Here is a 26590-nt window from a genome sequence, read left to right on the forward strand (position 1 = left end):
GGGTCCTCATGGGAGCTGTAGTTCTTTTCTGGACTACAACCGGAAGTTCCTCCATTTCTGACCGGAAGTGAGCCCCGGGTCCTCATGGGAGATGTAGTTCTCAACCTCAATATGCAAATCCAACCCTCATTTGAATCTCATTATGCAAAACAGGCACGGTCACTGCCGGCCAACCGGAAGAGCCTCCAGTTTGGACCGGAATTGAGCGCCCCGGGTCCTCGTAGGAGATGTAGTTTTTGTGGACCCGGGTGGCTGGTGGGCTCGCCACACAGGACTGACTCCCTGTGAATCCACCCAGGGTTTTAATTCCTCTCCTTTATATTGAAAATGAGGGAATTAGATTTAGATTTTAAAAATATTTTAACGTCAATTTACGTAGATAATTGATTTTAATTGAGGTTTTAAGAAAATTCTAATGTCGATTTAAAGTAAAAAATTGCTTTCAATTGAGATTTTAGTAAAATTTTAACGTCCAATCTCATTTTGACACAAATGGATTTTAATCGAGATTGTAATAAGATTTTAAAGTCAATACTAATTGAAAAAAATTTTTTTGAGATTTTAAAAAAATTGTCAATTTTTTAAAATTTTCTAAAAAAATAATTTTATTGGAAATTTAATAAAAAATTATTTAACTTTAAAAACTTTTTAAAAATTAGATTTTAAGATTCTCCATTTTAGACAGGGAGTGAGCCCCGGGTGCTCATGGGAGATGTAAAAAAAAAAATTTAACGTCCATTTAAATTTGACACAAATTGATTTTAATTGTGATTGTAGTAAGATTGTAAAGTCAAAAATTTTACTTTCATTTGTCGTAACGTTTGAAAATAAATGATTTCATTGGACATTTGAAAAAAATTTATTTGACTTTAAAATTTTTTAAGAAATGAGTTTGGAAGTGGCTCCATTTTAGACAGGAAGTGAGCCCCGGGTGCTCGTGGGAGATGTAGTCTCCACAGGACACAGAGCCTATCTCCGCGCCACCCGGTGGCGAAAAAACGCAACCGCCGCGCTGGTTCTCCGGCGGAAGGGAAGGAATCTGGCGGCTGCTCCCAGGCCAGAGTTCCAGGAGCGCAGTGTGGCGGGGCCGCCAGAGTCCCCGGGCTGGCGGCGGCGCGGACCCGCGTCCCGCCGTTCCGTTGAACCTGTAGGAGTATAGGTGAAGAGAGTCTCTCTCTGTACCTCTGTCTCGTTCCTTCTCCGCGGGGCGATTCCGCGCCTTTTGATTGAGATTTTTAAATGAACCTTAATGTCAGTTTACCTAGAAAAAAATGGGTAACTGAGAATTTGAAAAAATTTTATTTTCAAGTGTAATGCTTGAAAAAAATAATTTTTTTGGACATTTTAAAAATACTTTCTTTAAAATTTTTTTAAAAATTAGTTAAGTGAGATTTTGAAAAAAAATTATTTTCAAGTGTAATGCTTGAAAAAATAATTTTTTTGGACATTTTAAAAATACTTTCTTTAAAATTTTTTTAAAAATTAGTTAAGTGAGATTTTGAACAAAAAATTATTTTCAAGTGTAATGCTTGAAAAAAATAATTATTTTGGACATTTTAAAAATACTTTCTTTAAAATTTTTTTAAAAATTAGTTAAGTGAGATTTTGAAAAAAAATTATTTTCAAGTGTAATGCTTGAAAAAATAATTTTTTTGGACATTTTAAAAATACTTTCTTTAAAATTTTTTTAAAAATTAGTTAAGTGAGATTTTGAACAAAAAATTATTTTCAAGTGTAATGCTTGAAAAAAATAATTTTTTTGGACATTTTAAAAATACTTTCTTTAAAATTTTTTTAAAAATTAGTTAAGTGAGATTTTGAAAAAAAATTATTTTCAAGTGTAATGCTTGAAAAAAATAATTTTATTGGACATTTAAAAAATATTTATTTTACCTTAAATTTTTTTTAAAAGTTAGTTTGGAAGTGGCTCCATTTTAGACAGGAAGTGAGCACCGGGTGCTCATGGGAGATGTAGTTTCCATAGGACACAGGGCCTATCTCAGCGCCCCCCGGTGGCGAAAAAACCTTTCCTTCTCCTGCCTTCTCCCTTCTCCCGGGGACAGAGCCCGAGTCCGTGCCCGACCGAGAGGCCCCATCCCGGGTGTGCGTCCTCCGTGCCTCCCCGGTCTGCCTGCCCCGGTTCTTGTACCTTCTCCCTCCTTCTCCCTTCTCCCGGGGACCGAGCCGGAGTCCATGCCCGACCGAGAGGCCCCATCCCGGGTGTGCGTCCTCCGTGCCTCCCCGGGCTGCCTGCCCCGGTTCTCCTACCTTCTCCCTGCTTCTCCCTTCTCCCGGGGACCAAGCCCGAGTCCGTGCCCGACCGAGAGGCCCCATCCCGGGTGTGCGTCCTCCGTGCCTCCCCGGTCTGCCTGCCCCGGTTCTCCTACCTTCTCCTTCCTTCTCCCTTCTCCCGGGGACCAAGCCCGAGTCCGTGTCCGACCGAGAGTCACCATCCCGGGTGTGCGTCCTCCGAGCCTCCCCGGTCTGCCTGCCCTGGTTCTCCTACCTTCTCCCTCCTTCTACCTTCTCCCGGGGGACGAAGCCCGAGTCCGTGTCCGACCGAGTTCGGGTCTCTGTTGTCTCTCTGTCCCCCTCTCCCCCTCCCTTCTCTGCAGAATGGGGGCGAAACTGAGACCCGAATCCCAGCCCGGGTTCCAGGCGAGGGGTGTGGCTTCGTCGGTGGCGTCCCCGGGCCTGCGGCGGCTCAGATCTCCGTCGTCTTCAACCGTTGTACCTGTAGAAGTGTAGGGACAGAGCCTCTCTCTGTCCCTCTGTCTCTTTTTTCTAAGTCTCTAAGTCTCGCTGTGTCTCTAATTCTCTAAGTGTCTCTGTTTCTCTCTCTGTCTCTAAGTCTCCCTGTGCCTCTCCTTCTCCCTTCCTCCCAGGGCTGCCTGGTGTCGGTGTCCGCCAACGAGAGACCCATCCCGGCTTCCTCACGTCTCTCTGCCCTGGTCTCCTACCTTCTCCTTCTTTCTCCTACCTTCTTTTTCCTTCTCCCTTCTCCCCGGGGACCAAGCCCGAGTCCGTGTCCGCCAGCGAGGCTACATCCAGGCTTCTCGTGTGCCTCGCTACCCCGGGTCTGTCTCTCTCTCTCTCCGAGCTACCTTCTTCCTGACCCGGCCTGCCTGGTCTTTACCGTGACCCGCGCAGCTGGGGACTCTGCATCTCTCTATCCCCCTGGCTTCCTCCCTTTTTTTTTCCTTCTTCCACCCAGGGGACCAAGCCAGGAGTCAGCGCCCGACCGCGAGGCACCATCCCAGCCTCATTGTGTCTTGCTGGCCCTGGCGACAAGCTTTTTTCTTTCCTCCTCACCCGGCCCGCCTGGCCTCGACCGTGGCCTGCGCAGTTCGGGTCTCTATCTGTCTCTCTGTCCCCCTGTCTCTTTGTCCCTTCCTTCTCCCTTCTCACCGGGGACCGAATCCCGAGTCCGCGTCCGACCGAGAGGCACCATCCCGGCTGTGCGTCCTCCGTGCCTCCCCGGTCTGTCTGCCCCGGTTCTCCTCTCCTTCTCCCTCCTTCTCTCTTCTTTCCTCCCGACCCGGCCCGCCTGGCCTCACCGTGGCCTGCGCAGCTCGGGTCTCTGTTGTCTCTCTGTCCCCCTCTCCCCCTCCCTTCTCTGCAGAATGGGGGTGAATCTGAGACCCGATTCCCAGCCCGGGTTCCAGGCGAGCGGTGTGGCTTCGTCGGTGGCGTCCCCGGGCCTGTGGCGGCTCAGTATCTCCGTCCTCTGCAACCGTTGTACCTGTAGAAGTGTAGGGACAGAGCCTCTCTCTGTCCCTCTGTCTCTTTTTCTAAGTCTCTAAGTCTCGCTGTGTCTCTAAGTCTCTAAGTGTCTCTGTTTCTCTCTCTGTCTCTAAGTCTCGCTGTGCCTCTCCTTCTCCCTTCCACCCAGGGCTGCCTGGCGTAGGTGTCCGCCAACGAGAGACCCATCCCGGCTTCCTCACGTCTCTCTGCCCTGGTCTCCTACCTTCTCCTACCTTCTCCTACCTTCTCCTACCTTCTCTGCATCTCTGCATCTCTCTATTCCCCCTGGCTTCCTCCCTTCCTTCTCCCTTCTCCCCGGGGACCAAGCCCGAGTCCGAGTCCGACCGAGAGGCCCCATATCCCGGCTGTGCATCCTCTGTGCCTCCCCGGTCTGCCTGCCCCGGTTCTCCTTCCTTCTTTTTTCCTTCTCCCTTCTTTCCTCCTCACCCGGCCCGCCTGGCCTCGACCGTGGCCTGCGCAGCCCGGGTCTGTCTGTCTCTCTGTCCCCCTGTCTCTCCGTCCCTCCTTCTCCCTTCTCCCCGGGGACCAAAGCCCGAGTCCGCGTCCGACCGAGAGGCACCATCCCGGCTGTGCATTCTCCGTGCCTCCCCGCCCCGGTTCTCCTTCCTTCTTCCTTCCTTCTTCCTTCTTTCCTCCTGACCTGGCCTGCCTGGCCTTTACCATGGCCTGTGCAGCCCGGGGTCTCTGAGTCTCTCTGTCCCCCTGGCTTCCTTCTCCCCTAGGGTTAGTGTTGGGTTAGGGTTAGTGTTGGGTTAGTAGGGTTAGTGTTGGGTTAGGGCTAGAGTTAGGTTAGGGTTATGGATATGGTTAGGGTTAGGGCTAGAGTTAGGGTTATAATTAGGGTTAGTGTTAGGTTTAGGGTTAGGGTTAGTGCTAGTTAGGTTTAGGGCTAACCCTAGTTAGGTTTAGGGCTAGGGCTAGGGCCAGGGATAGGGGTAGGGTTAGGGTTAGGGTTAGGGTTGGGGTTGGGGTTGGGGTAGGGGTAGGTCTAGGGCTTTAATCGGGGTTAGGGTTATACTTACGGTTTGGTCTAGGGCCAGGACCTCAGCTTGGGGTAGGACTAGGGGTAGGGGTTAGGATTAGGGTTAGAGTTAGGGTTAGGGTTAGGGTTAGTGCTAGTTAGGTTTAGGGCTAACCCTAGTTAGGTTTAGGGCTAGGGCTAGGGTTAGGGTTAGGGTTGGGGTTGGGGTTGGGGTAGGGGTAGGGGTAGGGGTAGGGGTAGGGGTAGGGGTAGGGGTAGGGGTAGGGGTAGGGGTAGGGGTAGGGGTAGGGGTAGGGGTAGGGTAGGGGTAGGTCTAGGGCTTTAATCGGGGTTAGGGTTATACTTACGGTTTGGTCTAGGGACAGGACCTCAGCTAGGGGTAGGGGTAGGGGTAGGGGTAGCGTGGTACCTGTAGAGATGTAGGGATGGAGGATTTCTCTGCCTGTCTGTCTTCTCACCAGGGGCCAAGCCCGAGTCCGACCGCGGGGCACCGTCCCGGCTTCCGTGTGGTGCCTCGCCGCCCCTGGTCCTGCCTTTCTCTCTCTCCCTCGCTCCAAGCTCCCCTCCTCCCTCCCTCCCGACCCGGCCCGCCTGGCCTCACCCGCGGCCCACGCAGCTCGGGTCTCTGTCTGTCCCTGCGTCCCTCTGTCTCCCTCCCTTCTGGCACCCGAATCCCGACCCGGGGTCCAGGCGGGCGGTGTGGCTGTGTGGGTGGTGTCCCTGGGCCCCTGGCGGCCCAGCCACGCAGCCCCCGCTCCCGTTGAACCTGCGGAAGGGTAGGCGCAGAGGCTCTCTCTGTCTCTCTGTCTCTCTAAGTCTCTCTCTCTGTCTCCTCCTCTCCCTCCTCCCGGGGGCTGCCTGGCGTCGGCGTCCGCCAAAGAGAGACCGATCCCGGCATAGGTCCCGCAGCCCCTGGGTCCTGGTTCTCTCTCTGTCTCTGTCTCTCTCTGTCTCTAAGTCTCTCTGTCTCTCCCCCTTCCCCTCTCCCTTCTCCCCGGGGACCAAGCCCGAGTCCGACCCCGGGTCTATCTCTGTCTCTGTCTCTGTCTCTCTGTCTCTTCCCCTTCCCCTCTCCCTTCTCCCCGGGGACCAAGCCCGAGTCCGACCCCGGGTCTATCTCTGTCTCTCTGTCTCTGTCCCTCTGTCTCTCCCCCTTCCCCTCTCCCTTCTCCCCGGGGACCAAGCCCGAGTCCGACCCCGGGTCTATCTCTGTCTCTCTATCTCTGTCTCTCTCTGTCTCCCCCTTCCCCTCTCCCTTCTCCCCGGGGACCAAGCCCGAGTCCGACCCCGGGTCTATCTCTGTCTCTCTATCTCTGTCTCTCTCTGTCTCCCCCTTCCCCTCTCCCTTCTCCCCGGGGACCAAGCCCGAGCCCGAGTCCAACCCCGGGTCTATCTCTGTCTCTGTCTCTCTGTCTCTCTGTCTCTCTGTCTCTCCCCCTTCCCCTCTCCCTTCTCCCCGGGGACCAAGCCCGAGTCCGACCCCGGGTCTATCTCTGTCTCTGTCTCTGTCCCTCTGTCTCTCCCCCTCCCCCCTCTCCCTTCTCCCCGGGGACCAAGCCCGAGTCCGACCCCGGGTCTATCTCTGTCTCTGTCTCTGTGTCTGTCCCTCTGTCTCTCCCCCTTCCCCTCTCCCTTCTCCCTGGGGACCAAGCCCGAGTCCGACCCCGGGTCTATCTCTGTCTCTCTGTCTCTGTGTCTGTCCCTCGGTCTCTCCCCCTTCCCCTCTCCCTTCTCCCTGGGGACCAAGCCCGAGTCCGACCCTGGGTCTATCTCTGTCTCTGTCTCTGTCTCTAAGTCTCTCTGTCTCTCCCCCTTCCCCTCTCCCTTCTCCCCGGGGACCAAGCCCGAGTCCTACCCCGGGTCTATCTCTGTCTCTGTCTCTGTCTCTGTCCCTCTGTCTCTCCCCCTTCCCCTCTCCCCTCTCCCCTCTCCCCGGGGACCAAGCCCGAGTCCGACCCCGGGTCTATCTCTATCTCTGTCTCTGTCTCTCTCCCCTTCCCTCTCCCTTCTCCCCGGGGACCAAGCCCGAGCCTGAGTCCGAACGCGAGGTCACATCCTGCCTTCTCCTGTGCCTCGCGACCCCGGGTCTATCTCTGTCTCTGTCTCTGTCTCTGTCTCTCCCCTTCCCTCTCCCTTCTCCCCGGGGACCAAGCCCGAGCCCGAGTCCCACCGCGAGGTCACATCCTGCCTTCTCCTGTGCCTCGCACCCCGGGTCTGTCTCTCTGTCTCTGTCTCTGTCTCTGTCTCTCCCCCTTCCCTCTCCCTTCTCCCCGGGGACCAAGCCCGAGCCCGACCCCGGGTCTATCTCTATCTCTGTCTCTCTGTCTCTCTCCCCTTCCCCTCTCCCTTCTCCCCGGGGACCAAGCCCGAGCCCGAGTCCCACCGCGAGGCGACATCCCGGCTTCTCCCGTGCCTCGCGACCCCGGGTCTCTCCCCTCTCCCCTTCTGACCCGGGCGGCCTGGCCTTATCCTGTGGCCCATGCAGCCCGGGTCTTTCTCTGTCCCTGCCTCCCTCCCTCCTCCACCTCACGGGGACGCATCGGGGACCCGGATCCCGGCCCGGGTTCCCGTGGAAGCGGACGGCTGCGTCGGGGGTATCCCTGGGCCCGCAGCGGCTCAGCCGCGCAGCCCCCGCTCACGTGGTCCCTGTGGGGGCAGAGCCTCTCTGTCTCTCTGTCTCTCCCTCTCCCTCTCTCTCTGTCTGTCCCTCTCTGTCTGTCTCTCCCTCCCTCTCTGTCTGTCTCTCCCTCTCCCGCCGTCCTCGCTTCCGGCCGGGGCCCAGCCCGAGTCCGCGTCCGCCCGAGAGACACCGGCCCGGCCCGTGCGTCTCCCCGTCTCCCCCGTCTGTCTCTGTCCCATCTCCCTCCCTCCTCCCTCCCACCCTCTCTTCTCACCCGGCCTGCCTGGCGTCGCCCGTGGCCTGCGCGGCTGGGGTCTGTCTGTCCCCCTGTCTGTCCCTGTCCCCCTCACCCCCGTCCCCTTCCTGCAGACCCGGCCTGCCTGGTGCCTGGCCACCACCTGTGCAGCTCGGGTCTGTGTCTGCGCCCCCCGTGTGTCACCCTCCCCCCCTCCGTCCGTCCTCCGCTCGCCGACGCTGCGCCCGAACGCACGCCGCGTCCTTCCCCGCCGTCCCTCGCTGGCGGCTCGGGGCTCCACCCCGGTGTCTGTGACGGGGTCTGGATCTCTCCCGTGATCCCTCGCTCGCTCTCAACATGCCGTGTGCGCCCTCCCGTGCGTGTGGGAGCCCTGCCCGAGAGGGCTCCATCCTACCCCTCGCCTGGGGTGGCCCAGGCGGGGACACAGGGACAGACAGACAGCGAGTCTGTCAGGAAGTGGGAGTCTGAGTCCTCCCGTCACTCAGTCCCTCCCCCAAGCCTAACTCTAACTCTATACCAACCCCGCCTGGAGCGGCCCAGGCAGGGACAGACAGACCCCGAGTCTGTCAGGAAGTGGGAGTCTGAGTCCGCCCGTCACTCAGTCCCTCCCCTAACTCTAACTCTATACCAACCCCGCCTGGAGCGGCCCAGGCAGGGACAGACAGACCACGCGTCTGTCAGGAAGTGGGAGTCTGAGTCCGCCCGTCACTCAGTCCCTCCCCTAACTCTAACTCTATACCAACCCCGCCTGGAGCGGCCCAGGTGGGGACAGACAGACCACGCGTCTGTCAGGAAGTGGGAGTCTGAGTCCGCCCGTCACTCAGTTCCTCCCCTAACTCTAACTCTATACCAACCCCGCCTGGAGTGGCCCAGGCGGGGACAGACAGACCACGCGTCTGTCAGGAAGTGGGAGTCTGAGTCCGCCCGTCACTCAGTCCCTCCCCTAACTCTAACTCTATACCAACCCCGCCTGGAGCGGCCCAGGTGGGGACAGACAGACCACGCGTCTGTCAGGAAGTGGGAGTCTGAGTCCGCCCGTCACTCAGTCCCTCCCCTAACTCTAACTCTATACCAACCCCGCCTGGAGCGGCCCAGGTGGGGACAGACAGACCGCGCGTCTGTCAGGAAGTGGGAGTCTGAGTCCGCCCGTCACTCAGTCCCTCCCCTAACTCTAACTCTATACCAACCCCGCCTGGAGCGGCCCAGGCAGGGACAGACAGACCACGCGTCTGTCAGGAAGTGGGAGTCTGAGTCCGCCCGTCACTCAGTTCCTCCCCTAACTCTAACTCTATACCAAGTGGGAGTCTGAGTCCGCCCGTCACTCAGTCCCTCCCCCAAGCCTAACTCTAACTCGATGCCAACCCCGTGCTCAACCGCGCCGTCAGACAGACCCGTCTGTCTGTCAGGTCCGCGCGCGCCTGCATCCGCCAGGCAGAGAGGCCAGCCCCGCTCCTCCTCTCGCCCGTGCTCCCGGTCTTCCCGACTCCCGACCGCCCGTCCCCGCCAGCCCTGGGCGCCTCCAGGGCTGAGTCTGTCCTTCTGGCACAACACAGACCTGACCTCCGACCTCGGCCACGGCCGTGGTCCGTCCCCGCTCATCCCGGAGCCTCTGCACCCGTGCATCCGCCTGACCCAGTCAGACTGTGACTCTGGGGTGACCTGGGCGGGTGACACGGGTGGGGGATGAGGCAGCGTCGGTCTGAGGTAGACCAGAAGGACAGACTGAGGGGACGGGCGGTAGGGAGGGGGGAAGACCGGGAGCACGGGTGAGGGGAGGAGCGGGCTGGACTCTTTTTTTTTTTGAAACTCTTTTTTTTTGAAACTCTTTTTTTTGAAACTCTTTTTTTTTGAAACTCTTTTTTTTTGAAACTCTTTTTTTTTGAAACTCTTTTTTTTTGAAACTCTTTTTTTTTGAAACTCTTTTTTTTTGAAACTCTTTTTTTTTGAAACTCTTTTTTTTTGAAACTCTTTTTTTTTGAAACTCTTTTTTTTTGAAACTCTTTTTTTTTGAAACTCTTTTTTTTGAAACTCTTTTTTTTTGAAACTCTTTTTTTTGAAACTCTTTTTTTTGAAACTCTTTTTTTTTGAAACTCTTTTTTTTTTTAAATTTATTTTTTTTTAAATTTATTTTTTTTTAAATTTATTTTTTTTTAAATTTATTTTTTTTTAAATTTATTTTTTTTTAAATTTATTTTTTTTTTAAGTTTTTTTTTTTAAGTTTTTTTTTGAAACTTTCACACTTTGGTGGTGTCTTTCTCTGTCTCTGTATGTCCGTGTTATCTCTGGTAGGGAGGGCGGAAGGTGGGAAGAGGCTCATTATGCAAATATGGGAGGGGGAGTGTCTAATTTAAATATCTTGGCGGTCCTAACTGACTCATCATGCTAATCTGAGCCAATTGTGAGTCTCAGACCGCCCCATTATGCAAATCTGAGAGGGGAGTCTCTAATTTAAATATCTGGGCGGGTTCTGACATCCTCAGGATGCAAATATAGGAGTGGGAGTGTTTAATTTAAATATCTGGGCGGTCCTAACTGACTCATCATGCTAATCTGAGCCAATTGTAAATCTCAGAGTGCCTCATTATGCAAATCTGAGAGGGGGAGTGTCTAATATAAATATCTGGGCGGGTTCTGACATCCTCAGGATGCAAATATAGGAGTGGGAGTGTTTAATTTAAATATCTGGGCGGTCCTAACTGACTCATCATGCTAATCTGAGCCAATTGTAAATCTCAGAGTGCCTCATTATGCAAATCTGAGAGGGGGAGTGTCTAATATAAATATCTGGGCGGGTTCTGACATCCTCAGGATGCAAATATGGGAGGGGGAGTGTCTAATTTAAATATCTGGGCGGTCCTAACTGACTCATCCTGCTAATCTGAGCCAATTGTGAATCTCAGAGTGCCTCATTATGCAAATCTGAGAGGGGGAGTGTCTAATATAAATATCGTGGCGGTCCTAACTGACTCATCATGCTAATCTGAGCCAATTGTAAATCTCAGACTGCCTCATTATGCAAGTAGGAGTGTCTAAATATCTGGGCGGTCCTAACCGACTCTTCATGCTAATCAGAGCCAATTGTAAATCTCAGACCGCCTCATTATGCAAATAGGAGTGTCTAATTTAAATATCTGGGCGGGTTCTGACTGGATGGGCGTGCTCTATCTCTGTCTGTCTGATCTCTGGTTGGGAGGGTGGAAGGTAGGGATGTTCCTATAGGAGTAGGGGTGTGGTCTAAAGCTCCATGGGCGTGTCTTATGCGAATAGGGGCGTGTTATGCGAATTAAAGGCGTGGACACACAGAATAGTTTTCACATCGAGTGCAATTTTATTGGAGGGGACATTCACAGACGCGTCTCAGCGCCGTCTGCATGCGCGTGCATTTGTGCATATTAACTGGGAGGGACGGCGGCGGTTCCATCTCCACGGTGATGCGCGACCCTCCTCTGTCCCGAAGGCAGCCTTCCCGCGGTGTCCTCCGCCTGACTGGGAAAGGCAGAGAGAGAGAGAGAGAGAGAGAGAGAGAGAGAGAGAGAGAGAGAGAGAGACAGCGGTCAATGTCTGTGCTGAATCCCTATTCAGCAAATCTTTTTTTTTTTCTCTTTTTTTTTTTTTTTTTTAAAATTAGGTATTTTCCTCCATTACATTTCCAATGCTAATTGGAGTGTCTAATCTGGGCGGTCCTAACTGACTCGTCATGCTATTCTGAGCCAATGGTGAGTCTCAGGCTGCCTCATTATGCAAGCCTGAGAGTGGGAGTGTCTAATTTGAATATGCATCTAATTTGATTAATAGGCGGTCCTAATTGCCTCCTCAAGCAAATCTGAGACTAATTTACATCTATGACTGCCTCACGATGCAAATAGGAGAGGGGGAGTGTCTAATTTCAATATACGGGGGGGTTGCGACAGCCCCATTATGCAAATAGGAAAGTGGGAGTGTCTAATTTCAATATCTGGGCGGTTCCCTAGAGGCTCATGAAGCAAATCTTTTTTTTTCCTTTTTCTTTCTTTTTTTTTAATTAGGTTTTTCCTCCATTACATTTCCAATGCTATCCAAAAAGTCCCCAGTTGACCTAATGGGCAGCTCTGCCTCATGATGCAAATATGAGGGTGGGAGTGTCTAATTTGTGCAAATCTGAGGGTGGGAGTGTCTAATTTGAATATCTGGGCGGTCCTAACTGACTCGTCATGCTAATCTGAGCCAATTGTGAGTCTCAGACTGTCTCATTATGCAAATCTGAGGGTGGGAGTGTCTAATTTCAATATCTGCGCGGTTCCCTAGAGGCTCATGAAGCAAATCTTTTTTTTTCCTTTTTCTTTTTTTTTTTTTTAATTAGGTTTTTCCTCCATTACATTTCCAATGCTATCCAAAAAGTCCCCAGTTGACCTAATGGGCAGCTCTGCCTCATGATGCAAATATGAGGGTGGGAGTGTCTAATTTGTGCAAATCTGAGGGTGGGAGTGTCTAATTTGAATATCTGGGCGGTCCTAACTGACTCGTCATGCTAATCTGAGCCAATTGTGAGTCTCAGACTGTCTCATTATGCAAATCTGAGGGTGGGAGTGTCTAATTTCAATATCTGCGCGGTTCCCTAGAGGCTCATGAAGCAAATCTGTTTTTTTCCTTTTTCTTTCTTTTTTTTTTTTAATTAGGTTTTTCCTCCATTACATTTCCAATGCTATCCAAAACGTCCCCAATTGACCTAATGGGCAGCTAGCTCTGCCTCATGATGCAAATATGAGGGTGGGAGTGTCTAATTTGAATATCTGGGCGGTCCTAAGTGACTCGTCATGCTAATCTGAGCCAATTGTGAATCTCAGACTGTCTCATTATGCAAATCTGAGAGTGGGAGTGTCTAATTTCAATATCTGGGCGGTCCTAAGTGACTCATCCTGCTAATCTGAGCCAATTGTGAATCTCAGAGTGCTTCGTTATGCAAATCTGAGAGTGGGAGTGTCTAATTTAAATGTGCATCTGTGAGAGTGGGAGTATCTAATTCGATTAATAGGTGGTCCTAATAGCCTCATTATGCAAATCTGAGACTAATTTACATCTATGACAGCCCCATTATGCAAATCTGAGGGTGGGAGTGTCTAATTTGAATATCTGGGCGGTCCTAAGTGACTCATCATGCTAATCTGAGCCAATTGAGAATCTCAGAGTGCTTCGTTATGCAAATATGAGAGTGGGAGTGTCTAATTTCAATATCTGGGCGATTCCTGAGTGACTCGTCCTGCTAATGTGAGCCAATTGTGAGTCTCAGAGTGCTTCGTTATGCAAATCTGAGAGGGGGAGTGTCTAATTTCAATATCTGGGCGGGTTCTGACAGCATCATGATGCTAATATGAGAGTGGGAGTGTCTAATTTCAATATCTGGGCGGTCCTAAATGACTCATCGTGCTACTGTGAGCCAATTGCGAATCTCAGAGAGCCTCATTATGCAAATCTGAGGGTGGGAGTGTCTAATTTGAATATCTGGGCGGTCCTAAGTGACTCGTTATGCTAATCTGAGCCAATTGTGAATCTCAGACTGTCTCATTATGTATGCAAATCTGAGAGTGGGAGTGTCTAATTTCAATATCTCGGCGGTTCCTAAGTGACTCGTCCTGCTAATCTGAGCCAATTGTGAATCTCAGAGTGCTTCGTTATGCAAATCTCAGAGTAGGAGTGTCTAATTTAAATATCTGGGCGGGTTCTGACAGCATCATGATGCAAATCTGAGAGTGGGAGTGTCTAATTTATGCAAATCTGACAGTGGGAGTGTCTAATTTCAATATCTGGGCGGTCCTAAGTGACTCGTCATGCTAATCTGAGCCAATTGTGAATCTCACAGTGCTTCTTTATGCAAATCTGAGAGTGGGAGTGTCTAATTTCAATATCTGGGCGGTCCTAACTGACTCATCCTGCAAATCTGAGCCAATTGTGAATCTCAGAGTGCTTCGTTATACAAATCTGCGAGGGGGAGTGTCTAATTTCAATATCTGGGCGGTCCTAAGTGACTCATCCTGCTAATCTGAGCCAATTGCAACTCTCAGAGTGCTTCTTTATGCAAATCTCAGAGTAGGAGTGTCTAATTTAAATATCTGGGCGGGTTCTGACAGCCTCATTATGCAAATCTGAGAGTGGGAGTGTCTAATTTCAATATCTGGGCGGTCCTAAGTGACTCGTCCTGCTAATCTGAGCCAATTGTGAGTCTCACAGTGCTTCTTTATGCAAATCTGCGAGGGGGAGTGTCTAATTTCAATATCTGGGCGGTCCTAATTGACTCATCCTGCTAATCTGAGCCAATTGCAACTCTCAGAGTGCTTCTTTATGCAAATCTCAGAGTAGGAGTGTCTAATTTAAATATCTGGGCGGGTTCTGACAGCATCATGATGCAAATCTGAGAGTGGGAGTGTCTAATTAAAATATCTGGATGGTCCTAAGTGACTCATTATGCTAATATGAGCCAATTGTGAATCTCAGAGTGCTCGTTATGCAAATCAGAGAGTGGGAGTGTCTAATTTCAATATCTGGGCGGTCCTAACTGACTCGTCATGCTAATCTGAGCAAATTGTGAGTCTCAGAGTGCTTCGTTATGCAAATCTCAGAGTGCTTCGTTATGCAAATCTCAGAGTAGGAGTGTCTAATTTAAATATCTGGGCGGTCCTAACTGACTCATTATGATAATCTGATCCTAACTTGCATCTCTGACTGCCACCTAGCCCTCAGTAACCCTAGAACTCAGTAACCCTAGAACTCAGTAACCCTAGAACTCAGTAACCCTAGAACTCAGTAACCCTAGAACTCAGTAACCCTAGACCTCAGTAACCCTAGACCTCAGTAACCCTAGAACTCAGTAACCCTAGAACTCAGTAACCCTAGACCTCAGTAACCCTAGAACTCAGTAACCCTAGAAATCAGTAACCCTAGCCCTCAGTAACCCTAGACCTCAGTAACCCTAGACCTCAGTAACCCTAGACCTCAGTAACCCTAGAACTCAGTAACCCTAGCTCTCAGTAACCCTAGAACTCAGTAACCCTAGACCTCAGTAACACTAGAATTCAGTAACCCTAGAACTCAGTAACCCTAGAACTCAGTAACCCTAGACCTCAGTAACCCTAGAACTCAGTAACCCTAGAACTCAGTAACCCTAGACCTCAGTAACCCTAGACCTCAGTAACCCTAGAACTCAGTAACCCTAGACCTCAGTAACCCTAGAATTCAGTAACCCTAGAACTCAGTAACCCTAGAACTCAGTAACCCTAGACCTCAGTAACCCTAGACCTCAGTAACCCTAGAACTCAGTAACCCTAGAACTCAGTAACCCTAGAACTCAGTAAACCTAGAACTCAGTAACCCTAGAACTCAGTAACCCTAGAACTCAGTAACCCTAGACCTCAGTAACCCTAGAATTCAGTAACCCTAGAACTCAGTAACCCTAGAACTCAGTAACCCTAGAACTCAGTAACCCTAGAACTCAGTAACCCTAGAACTCAGTAACCCTAGACCTCAGTAACCCTAGAACTCAGTAACCCTAGCTCTCAGTAACCCTAGAACTCAGTAACCCTAGACCTCAGTAACACTAGAATTCAGTAACCCTAGACCTCAGTAACCCTAGAACTCAGTAACCCTAGAACTCAGTAACCCTAGACCTCAGTAAACCTAGACCTCAGTAACCCTAGACCTCAGTAACCCTAGACCTCAGTAACCCTAGAACTCAGTAACCCTAGACCTCAGTAACCCTAGAACTCAGTAACCCTAGAACTCAGTAACCCTAGAACTCAGTAACCCTAGAACTCAGTAACCCTAGACCTCAGTAACCCTAGAACTCAGTAACCCTAGACCTCAGTAACCCTAGACCTCAGTAACCCTAGACCTCAGTAACCCTAGAACTCAGTAACCCTAGACCTCAGTAACCCTAGAACTCAGTAACCCTAGACCTCAGTAACCCTAGAACTCAGTAACCCTAGACCTCAGTAACCCTAGAACTCAGTAACCCTAGAACTCAGTAACCCTAGAACTCAGTAACCCTAGAACTCAGTAACCCTAGACCTCAGTAACCCTAGAACTCAGTAACCCTAGACCTCAGTAACCCTAGAACTCAGTAACCCTAGACCTCAGTAACCCTAGAACTCAGTAACCCTAGAACTCAGTAACCCTAGAACTCAGTAACCCTAGCTCTCAGTAACCCTAGAACTTAGTAACCCTAGCCCTCAGTAACCCTAGGCCCCACTAACCCTAGGCCCCACTAACCCTAGCCCTCAGTAACCCTAATTTAAATATCTGGGCGGGTTCTGACTGCCTCATTTTGCAAATATGAGAGTGGGAGTGTCTGGGCGGTTCCTGAGTGCCTCATGATGCAAATCTGAGCCAAATTTAGATGTCAGGGTTAGGGTTAGGGTTAGAATTAGGGTTAGAACTAGGGTTAGGGTTAGGGTTAGGATTGGGGTTAGGGTTAGGGTTAGGTTTAGGGTAAGGTTTGGGGTTAGGGTTAGGATTGGAGTTAGGGCTAGGGTTGGGGTTAGGGTTAGAATTAGGGTTAGGGTTAGGTTTGGGGTTAGGGTTAGGGTTAGGATTGGGGTGAGGGTTAGGGTTAGAATTGGGGTTAGGGTTAGGGTTAGGATTGGGGTTAGGTTTAGAGTTATGGTTAGGGTTGGAGTTAGGGTTAGGGTTAGGGTTGGGGTTAGGGTTGGGGTTAGGGTTAGGATTGGGGTTAGGGTTAGGGTTAGGGTTAGGATTGGGGTTAGGGTTAGGGTTAGGGTTTGATGAGGAGTGTCTATTTTGAAACTTGATTCAAGATTGTGTGTAATTTGCATATCTGGGCGGGTCCTCACTGCCTCTATGCAAATCTGACAGTCATTTGCACTCAGTGTGCCTCCTTATGCAAATATGCGTGTGATTTTTCTGATTTTGCACCTCTCACTCCCTCATTATGCAAATCAGAGAGTCAACCCGCTTCTCTGGTCCTAATTTACACTCGCACGAGTTTCCCTGGTTCTAATTTAACCCCGCCCGAGTTTCCCTGGTTCTAATTTAACCCCGCACGAGTTTCTCTGGTTCTAATTTAACCCCGCCCGAGTTTCCCTGGTTCTAATTTAACCCTGCCCGAGTTTCCCTGGTTCTAATTTAACCCCGCCCGAGTTTCCCTGGTTCTAATTTAACCCTGCCCGAGTTTCCCTGGTTCTAATTTAACCCTGCCCGAGTTTCCCTGGTTCTAATTTAACCCTGCCCGAGTTTCTCTGGTTCTAAATTAACCCTGCCCGAGTTTCTCTGGTCCTAATTTAACCCCGCCCGAGTTTCTCTGGTCACAATTTAAACCTTCACGTGTGTTCAGTGTTCTAAATTAAACCTGCACCAGTTTTCCTGCTTTAGAAAAAAATATAGAGCATTGAGAAAAATCCCCCAAAATTGGAACGTTTTTAAAAATTAAAAAAAAATTAGAACTCAGTAACCCTAGAACTCAGTAACCCTAGAACTCAGTAACCCTAGAACTCAGTAACCCTAGACCTCAGTAACCCTAGAACTCAGTAACCCTAGACCTCAGTAACCCTAGACCTCAGTAACCCTAGACCTCAGTAACCCTAGACCTCAGTAACCCTAGAACTCAGTAACCCTAGAACTCAGTAACCCTAGACCTCAGTAACCCTAGAACTCAGTAACCCTAGACCTCAGTAACCCTAGAACTCAGTAACCCTAGACCTCAGTAACCCTAGAACTCAGTAACCCTAGACCTCAGTAACCCTAGAACTCAGTAACCCTAGACCTCAGTAACCCTAGAACTCAGTAACCCTAGACCTCAGTAACCCTAGACCTCAGTAACCCTAGACCTCAGTAACCCTAGAACTCAGTAACCCTAGACCTCAGTAACCCTAGAACTCAGTAACCCTAGAACTCAGTAACCCTAGACCTCAGTAACCCTAGAACTCAGTAACCGTAGACCTCAGTAACCCTAGACCTCAGTAACCCTAGAACTCAGTAACCCTAGACCTCAGTAACCCTAGAACTCAGTAACCCTAGAACTTAGTAACCCTAGCCCTCAGTAACCCTAGCCCTCAGTAACCCTAGACCTCAGTAACCCTAGACCTCAGTAACCCTAGAACTCAGTAACCCTAGAACTCAGTAACCCTAGAATTCAGTAACCCTAGACCTCAGTAACCCTAGACCTCAGTAACCCTAGAACTCAGTAACCCTAGACCTCAGTAACCCTAGACCTCAGTAACCCTAGAACTCAGTAACCCTAGAACTCAGTAACCCTAGAACTCAGTAACCCTAGACCTCAGTAACCCTAGAACTCAGTAACCCTAGAATTCAGTAACCCTAGAACTCAGTAACCCTAGACCTCAGTAACCCTAGACCTCAGTAACCCTAGAACTCAGTAACCCTAGACCTCAGTAACCCTAGCCCTCAGTAACCCTAGGCCCCACTAACCCTAGAACTCAGTAACCCTAGACCTCAGTAACCCTAGAACTCAGTAACCCTAGACCTCAGTAACCCTAGAATTCAGTAACCCTAGAACTCAGTAACCCTAGACCTCAGTAACCCTAGACCTCAGTAACCCTAGACCTCAGTAACCCTAGAACTCAGTAACCCTAGAACTCAGTAACCCTAGAACTCAGTAACCCTAGACCTCAGTAACCCTAGACCTCAGTAACCCTAGACCTCAGTAACCCTAGGCCCCACTAACCCTAGAACTCAGTAACCCTAGACCTCAGTAACCCTAGAACTCAGTAACCCTAGACCTCAGTAACCCTAGACCTCAGTAACCCTAGACCTCAGTAACCCTAGGCCCCACTAACCCTAGAACTCAGTAACCCTAGACCTCAGTAACCCTAGAACTCAGTAACCCTAGACCTCAGTAACCCTAGACCTCAGTAACCCTAGAACTCAGTAACCCTAGAACTCAGTAACCCTAGACCTCAGTAACCCTAGAATTCAGTAACCCTAGACCTCAGTAACCCTAGACCTCAGTAACCCTAGAACTCAGTAACCCTAGAACTCAGTAACCCTAGACCTCAGTAACCCTAGACCTCAGTAACCCTAGAACTCAGTAACCCTAGAATTCAGTAACCCTAGACCTCAGTAACCCTAGAACTCAGTAACCCTAGAACTCAGTAACCCTAGACCTCAGTAACCCTAGACCTCAGTAACCCTAGACCTCAGTAACCCTAGAACTCAGTAACCCTAGACCTCAGTAACCCTAGAACTCAGTAACCCTAGAACTCAGTAACCCTAGACTTCAGTAACCCTAGACCTCAGTAACCCTAGAACTCAGTAACCCTAGACCTCAGTAACCCTAGAACTCAGTAACCCTAGAACTCAGTAACCCTAGAACTCAGTAACCCTAGAACTCAGTAACACTAGAACTCAGTAACCCTAGAATTCAGTAACCCTAGAACTCAGTAACCCTAGCTCTCAGTAACCCTAGAACTCAGTAACCCTAGAATTCAGTAACCCTAGGCCCCACTAACCCTAGGCCCCACTAACCCTAGCCCTCAGTAACCCTAATTTAAATATATGGGCGGGTTCTGACTGCCTCATTTTGCAAATATGAGAGTGGGAGTGTCTGGGCGGTTCCTGAGTGCCTCATGATGCAAATCTGAGCCAAATTTAGATGCCAGGGTTAGGGTTAGGGTTAGAATTAGGGTTAGAATTAGGGTTAGGGTTAGGGTTGGGTTTAGGGTTAGGTTTAAAATTGGGGTTAGGGTTAGAGTTAGAGTTAGGGTTAGGGTTAGGGTTAGGATTGGGGTTAGGGTTCGGGTTAGGATTGGGGTTAGGTTTGGGGTTAGGGTTAGGATTGGGGTTAGGGTTAGGGTTAGGGTTAGGGTTAGGGTTAGGATTGGGGTTAGGGTTAGGGTTAGGGTTTGATGAGGAGTGTCTATTTTGAAACTTGATTCAAGATTGTGTGTAATTTGCATATCTGGGCGGGTCCTCACTGCCTCTATGCAAATCTGACAGTCATTTGCACTCAGTGTGCCTCCTTATGCAAACATGCGTGTGAGATTTCTGATTTTGCACCTCTCACTCCCTCATTATGCAAATCAGAGAGTCAACCCTGCCCGAGTTTCCCTGGTTCTAATTTAACCCCGCCCGAGTTTCCCTGGTTCTAATTTAAACACGCCCGAGTTTCCCTGGTTCTAATTTAACCCTGCCCGAGTTTCTCTGGTTCTAATTTAACCCAGCCCGAGTTTCCCTGGTTCTAATTTAACCCTGCCCGAGTTTCTCTGGTTCTAATTTAACCCTGCCCGAGTTTCCCTGGTTCTAATTTAACCCCGCCCGAGTTTCCCTGGTTCTAATTTAACCCCGCCAGAGTTTCCCTGGTTCTAATTTAACCCCGCCCGAGTTTCCCTGGTTCTAATTTAACCCCGCACGAGTTTCCCTGGTTCTAATTTAACCCCGCCCGAGTTTCCCTGGTTCTAATTTAACCCCGCCCGAGTTTCCCTGGTTCTAATTTAACCCTGCCCGAGTTTCCCTGCTTCTAATTTAACCCCGCACGAGTTTCCCTGGTTCTAATTTAACCCTGCCCGAGTTTCTCTGGTTCTAATTTAACCCAGCCCGAGTTTCTCTGGTTCTAATTTAACCCAGCCCGAGTTTCCCTGGTCCTAATTTAAACCTTCAGGTGTGTTCAGTGTTCTAAATTAAACCTGCACCAGTTTCTCTGCTTTAGAAAAAAATATAGAGCATTGAGAAAAATCCCCCAAAATTGGAACGTTTATTAAAAATTTACAAAAAATATTCAACAGTTACTAATTCAAAATTTAAATCAAAATAAAAAACCCTATCTCTTAAAAAAAAAATTGGACCATAGCAGTGAGGCCCTGTTGCAATGATTTCTGAGAGAAAAACTCAAAATATAAAAATAAAATAATAATTGGAAAAGAAATCCCTAGTCAGAAACACTCCACAATTAAAAATATATCATACATTGAAAATAAAAGGATTAAGAGAAATTTTGTTGCGATGCAGTGACTTCCTGTGGCCCTAATTTAAACCTTCAGGTGTGTCCAGTGTTCTAAATTAAACCTGCACCAGTTTTCCTGCTTTAGAAAAAAAATATACAGCATTGAGAAAAATCCCCCAAAATTGGAATGTTTTTAAAAATTTACAAAAAATATTCAACAGTTACACATTCAAAATAAAAAACCCTAACTGGTAAAACAAAAAACAAAACAAAAAAAAATTGGACCCTGTTGCAATAAGGCCCTTTTGCAATGGTGTCGTGTGGCGGAGATGTTTTCTGAGAGAAAAACTCAAAAAATGAAAATAAAATAATAATTGGAAAAGAAATCCCAAGTCAGAAACACTCCAAAATTAAAAATATATCATAATTTGAAAAAAAAATAAATTCAAAATAAAATTCAAAATAAAAAACGCTATCTCGTAAAACAAAAAAAAAAAAAAAAAGAAATTGGAGCATTGCAGTAAGGCCCTGTTGCAACAGATTCGCGTGGCAGAGCTGATTTCTGAGAGAAAAAAATCTAAAGATGAAAATTAAGTAATAATTATAAAAGAAATCCCAAGTCAGAAACACTCCACAATTAAACATATATCATAATTTGAAATAAAAGTATTAAAAAAAAATTTGTTGCGACGCAGTGACGTCCTGTGGCCGCCGGGTGGCGCCCCAGAGCAGGTTTAACCCTAATTTGAATCTCTGGGCAGTTCTGACTCCCTCATTATGCAAATATGGGAGTGGGAGTGTCTAATTTAAATATCTGGGCGGTCCTAACTGACTCATCATGCCAATCTGAGCCAATTGTGAATCTCAGACTGCCTCATGATGCAAATCTGAGAGTGGGATTGTCTAATTTAAATATCGGGGCGGGTTCTGACTTCCTCATCATGGAAACCTGAGAGAGGGAGTGTCTAATTTCAATATCTGGGCGGGTTCTGACTGCCTCATGATGCACATCTGATCCTAATTGGCAGCTCTGACTGCCTCAGTATGCAAATATGAGGGTGGGAGTGTCTAATTTGAATATCTGGGCGGGTTCTTAGAGCCTCATGATGCAAATCTGAGCCTCATTGGCACCTCTGACTGCCTCACCATGCCACGACGAGAGTGGGAGTGTCTAATTTAAATATCTGGGCGGGTTCTGACAGCCCCACTATGCAAATATGAGGGTGGGAGTGTCTAATTTGAATATCTGGGCGGGTTCTGAGAGCCTCATGATGCAAATCTGAGCCTCATTGGCACCTCTGACTGCCTCACTATGCCACGACGAGAGTGGGAGTGTCTAATTTAAATATCTAGGCGGGTTCTGACTGCATCACTATGCAAATATGAGAGAGCAGTGAGGCCCTGTTGCAATGATTTCTGAGAGAAAAACTCAAAAGATGAAAATAAAATAATAATTGGAAAAGAAATCCCAAGTCAGAAACACTCCAAAATTAAAAATATATCATAATTTGAAAAAGAAAACAAATTCAAAATAAAATTCAAAATAAAAAACCCTATCTCGTAAAACAAAAAAAAAAAAAAAGAAATTGGAGCATTGCAGTAACGCCCTGTTGCAACAGATTCGCGTGGCAGAGCTGATTTCTGAGAGAAAAAAATCTAAAGATGAAAATTAAATAATAATTATAAAAGAAATCCCAAGTCAGAAACACTCCACAATTAAACATATTTCATAATTTGAAATAAAAGGATTAAAAAAAAAAATTTGTTGCGACGCAGTGGCGTCCTGCGGCCGCCGGGTGGCGCCCCAGAGCAGGTTTCTAACAGAAACACCCAAAAATTAAAAATATAAAATCATGGGAAAAAAAATGACCAGGTCTGAAAAAAAGAACGGGAGCGTGGCAGTGACGTCCCGTCGCCACCGGGTGGCGCCCCAGAGCCGGGGTCTCCTCGGGGCGGAACCACGCTGGGAGGTCGCGGTGCCCGCCCGGGTCCCTGAGCCCCTGTGGGCGGGTGTGTGTGTGTGTGTGTGTGTGTGGCGGTGGTCGGCGCTGTGCGTCCTACCTCGTCGGGGCGTCCGTCCAGCACGGCGGCGGCGGTGGCGGGGGGCTCACGCAGACATCTTGACCGCGGCGGGCGTCCGTGTCGTCGGCGTCCTGAGTCCCGGTGCGGATGCGTGTGCCTGCCGTGTGTGTGTCTTGTGTGCTCGTGCGTGACCTAGCGTGTGTGTGTGTCGTGCGTGCTGTGGCGGGTGCGGGCGGCGCGGGCTTCCTACCTCGGGGTGTCCGTCCGTCCGTCCAGCGTGGAGGGCAGAGACATCTTGACCGCGGCGTCCACGTCTGCGTGTGTGCTGCGTCCGCGGGTGACGTCACGGTGGGCGGCGGCGGTCGGCGGTGGGCGCTGGCGCGGGATCCGGATGCATACACAGAGAGACGCACGTTAGACATGCAGAGCCGACGAAATCCCCCCACCCCAGAGGAGCCCCACCCAAAAAATAATAATTAAAGACACCGGGGCGCGCGCGTGACGCGGTCCCGCCACGGGGGGACGCGCCCGAGCCCCGCGGGCGTCTCGGGACGAAACCCAGAGCCCCCGAGTCAGGGAGAGCGAAAAAAAAAACTAAAAAAACCGGAACTACAGCTCCCAGCATGCCCCGCTCCCCCCCAGCCTTCTCTTCCTGTCCCAGACAGGAAGTGCCTCCATCTTAAGACCGCATGGTCGGTTCGTGTTTGAAAAAAGCCCCAAAACGTCCCCCGCGCCGCCCCAGACCCCGATTTTACGTCACGGCTCTGCAGCGGGGGACCCCGGGCGGGCGCGGGGGTGGCTGGGGGACCCCGGGCGGGCGGCATCGCCGTGGAAACCCAGAGAGAGCCGCGCACGCGCTCCTTCCCGCACCGCAACTACAGCTCCCAGCATGCCCCGCTCCCACCCAGCCTTCTCTTCCTGCCCCAGACAGGAAGTGCCTCCATCTTAAGACCGCATGGTCGGGTCGAGATTAAAAAAAGCCCCAAAACGTCCCCCGCGCCGCCCCAGACCCCGATTTTACGTCACGGCTCTGCAGCGGGGGACCCCGGGCGGGCCGGCGGCACACGGCGCGCCTCGCGTCACCCGGCGGGAACCGGGGAACCTGGCGGCGGCGGCTGCGGGCCGAGGGAGCCCCGTCTGGGCACGGCGGGGCCTGTGGGGAGCAGGGCGGGCCTGAGTCTGAGGCAGGGGCATGGCCGGGAGCGAGCAGGGAGGTCGGGAGCTCGGGCAGGGCCGGGCCCGGGGCCCGCACTCACCGGTCATGGAGGCAGAGTCGGCCCGGCGGCGGCGGCGTCTCCCGCGCGGGGCCCGGGGAGGCTGGGTTCCTGGCGTTGGCGGGGGCGGCAGAGTCTCAGGGAGGCAGGGGCAGCCATGCTGGGCCGAGCGCGGTGCGGGCGGAGGAGGCGGCGGAGGCCGGGCAGAGCCCGCGGTCTGCAGAGCGGCGTGCGCACGTCCGCACGCTCTGGGCGCTCGTGAGGAATGCTGGGAGACGGGCGGGCGGACTGAGCATGCGCGGCGGGGACCGCCCCGCCCACCCGGCCCCGGCGGCCAATCGGGAGCCCCGGTCCCCCGTGACGTCACCCCGCGGGACCCTGATAGGACGGGCCGGGCCCGGGACCCGCAGGACTCCGGCTCAGAACTACGTCTCCCAGCATGCCTCGGGCCCGCATCCCCCCCACACACACACGTGGTGCCCCAGGCCTAGAATTGGAACCCGAGACTCGATTCTGGGGGTGCGGGCGGAGCCCGGGTTTCCCCGCGTGGCCGGGCGTGGCCGTCCCGTGACCCCACTGTGCGCCCCGAGCCCGCCGTGACGGCGGGCATCCCCCTGCCTCGGCCTCCGCCTGGCGGGGCCAGACAGGAAGTGCCTCCATCTTAAGACCGCATGGTCGGTTCGTGTTTGAAAAAAGCCCCAAAACGTCCCCCGCGCCGCCCCAGACCCCGATTTTACGTCACGGCTCTGCAGCGGGGGACCCCGGGCGGGCGCGGGGGTGGCTGGGGGACCCCGGGCGGGCTGAGCACACAGTGTGTCAGTGACACAGTCAGTCACACAGTCAGTCAGTCACACAGCCAGCAGAGCCCCCTGGGAGGTTTCAAAGGCCTGGGCTTCAGGTCTCAGAGCTGAGCACACAGTGTGTCTGTGTGTCTGTGTGTGTGTGTGTGTGTGAGTGAGTGCAGCAGGCCAGGCTGGAACCCAGACAGTGCCCTGCCTCTGCACACAGTCAGTCAGTCACACAGTCAGTCAGTCACACAGCCAGCAGAGCCCCCTGGGAGGTTTCAAAGGCCTGGGCTTCAGGTCTCAGAGCTGAGCACACAGTGTGTCTGTGTGTCTGTGTGTCTGTGAGTGTGTGAGTGCAGCAGGCCAGGCTGGAACCCAGACAGTCCCCTGCCTCTGCACACAGTCAGTCAGTCACACAGTCAGTCAGTCACACAGCCAGCAGAGCCCCCTGGGAGGTTTCAAAGGCCTGGGCTTCAGGTCTCAGAGCTGAGCACACAGTGTGTCTGTGTGTCTGTGTGTCTGTGTGTGTGTGTGTGTGAGTGCAGCAGGCCGGGCTGGAACCCAGACAGTCCCCTGCCTCTGCACACAGTCAGTCAGTCACACAGTCAGTCAGTCACACAGCCAGCAGAGCCCCCTGGGAGGTTTCAAAGGCCTGGGCTTCAGGTCTCAGAGCTGAGCACACAGTGTGTCTGTGTGTCTGTGTGTGTCTGTGTGTGTGTGAGTGAGTGCAGCAGGCCGGGCTGGAACCCAGACAGTCCCCTGCCTCTGCACACAGTCAGTCAGTCACACAGTCAGTCAGTCACACAGCCAGCAGAGCCCCCTGGGAGGTTTCAAAGGCCTGGGCTTCAGGTCTCAGAGCTGAGCACACAGTGTGTCTGTGTGTCTGTGTGTCCTTGGGCTCACGGCGTGCACCCAGGGCTGTGTGTGACCTCAGCCATCCCCCTGCCTCTGCCTCAGTGGGTCTCTGGCTCTGGGGTGAGAGGCGTGGGGTGGACTTGGCGCACACGCACGGGAGCTTTGGGCCACGTGGCGGCCACGGCTCCCAGCATGCCTCGGGGGGCCGCGGACCCGCCCTCCCCGGCGGCCTCGGGGTCGCCCCGGGACCGGACGTCTGGGGGGCCGCGGGGGGCGGGGCCTCGGTCGGTTTCCCGGGAGGCGGGGCCTGGAGACGGGGAGGCGGGCAGAGAGAGGGGTGAGGACGGGTGGACAGAGGGCTGCTCTCACCCACGGGGGGACTACGTCTCCCAGCATGCCCCGGGGGGTTGTAGTCCCGGGCCCCAGATCCGCCTCAGGGTCGCCCCGACACCGGGTTCTCGGGGGGCCCTGGGGGGTCGGGGTCGGTCGGTCCCCGGGGCGTCGTCCCCCGACAGACAGACGGACGGATCGAGAGGTCTGTGCTCTCACCCACGTGGGGACTACGGCTCCCAGCAGGCCTGAGCCCCGACTTCCTTCCTGTGCCCGACAGGAAGTGAGGTGGGAGCTGTAGTTCTTCTGTGGACTACAACCGGAAGTGAGCCCCGGGTCCTCATGGGAGCTGTAGTTCTTCTGTGGACTACAACCGGAAGTGAGCCCCGGGTCCTCATGGGAGCTGTAGTTCTTTTGTGGACTACAACCGGAAGTGAGCCCCGGGTCCTCATGGGAGCTGTAGTTCTTCTGTGGACTACAACCGGAAGTGAGCCCCGGGTCCTCATGGGAGCTGTAGTTCTTCTGTGGACTACAACCGGAAGTGAGCCCCGGGTCCTCATGGGAGCTGTAGTTCTTTTGTGGACTACAACCGGAAGTTTCTCCATTTTGGACCGGAAGTGAGCCCCGGGTCCTCATGGGAGCTGTAGTTTTTCTGTGGACTACAACCGGAAGTTCCTTCATCTTGGACCGGAAGTGAGCCCCGGGTGCTCATGGGAGATGTAGTTCTATTCTGGACTACAACCGGAAGTTCCTCCATTTCTGACCGGAAGTGAGCCCCAGGTACTCATGGGAGATGTAGTTCTTTTGTGGACTACAACCGGAAGTGTCTCCATTTTGGACCGGAAGTGAGCCCCGGGTCCTCATGGGAGATGTAGTTC

General features: G+C 51.6%; 1 long non-coding RNA gene across 4 annotated transcripts; it reads right to left on the minus strand.

The window, feature by feature from the left end:
- Positions 1–5059: 5059 nt before the first annotated feature.
- On the minus strand, positions 5060–24653 carry LOC147004441 (uncharacterized). Of its 4 annotated transcripts, none has more exons than XR_015047120.1 (4): positions 23785–24653; positions 23284–23681; positions 22779–22903; positions 5060–5156 (listed from the first exon to the last, which is right to left on the minus strand). It is a non-coding gene; the product is annotated as an uncharacterized LOC147004441 (long non-coding RNA). The 4 variants fall into 4 exon arrangements; XR_015047123.1 differs by lacking the exon at positions 5060–5156 and adding an exon at positions 10929–11105; XR_015047121.1 differs by lacking the exon at positions 5060–5156 and adding an exon at positions 10929–11109.
- Positions 24654–26590: the final 1937 nt, after the last annotated feature.

The sequence above is a fragment of the Mus caroli genome, unplaced genomic scaffold, assembly GCF_978045245.1.
Source record: "Mus caroli unplaced genomic scaffold, Mus_caroli_1 scaffold_5, whole genome shotgun sequence".
In the NCBI taxonomy this organism is placed as follows: Eukaryota; Metazoa; Chordata; class Mammalia; order Rodentia; family Muridae; genus Mus; species Mus caroli.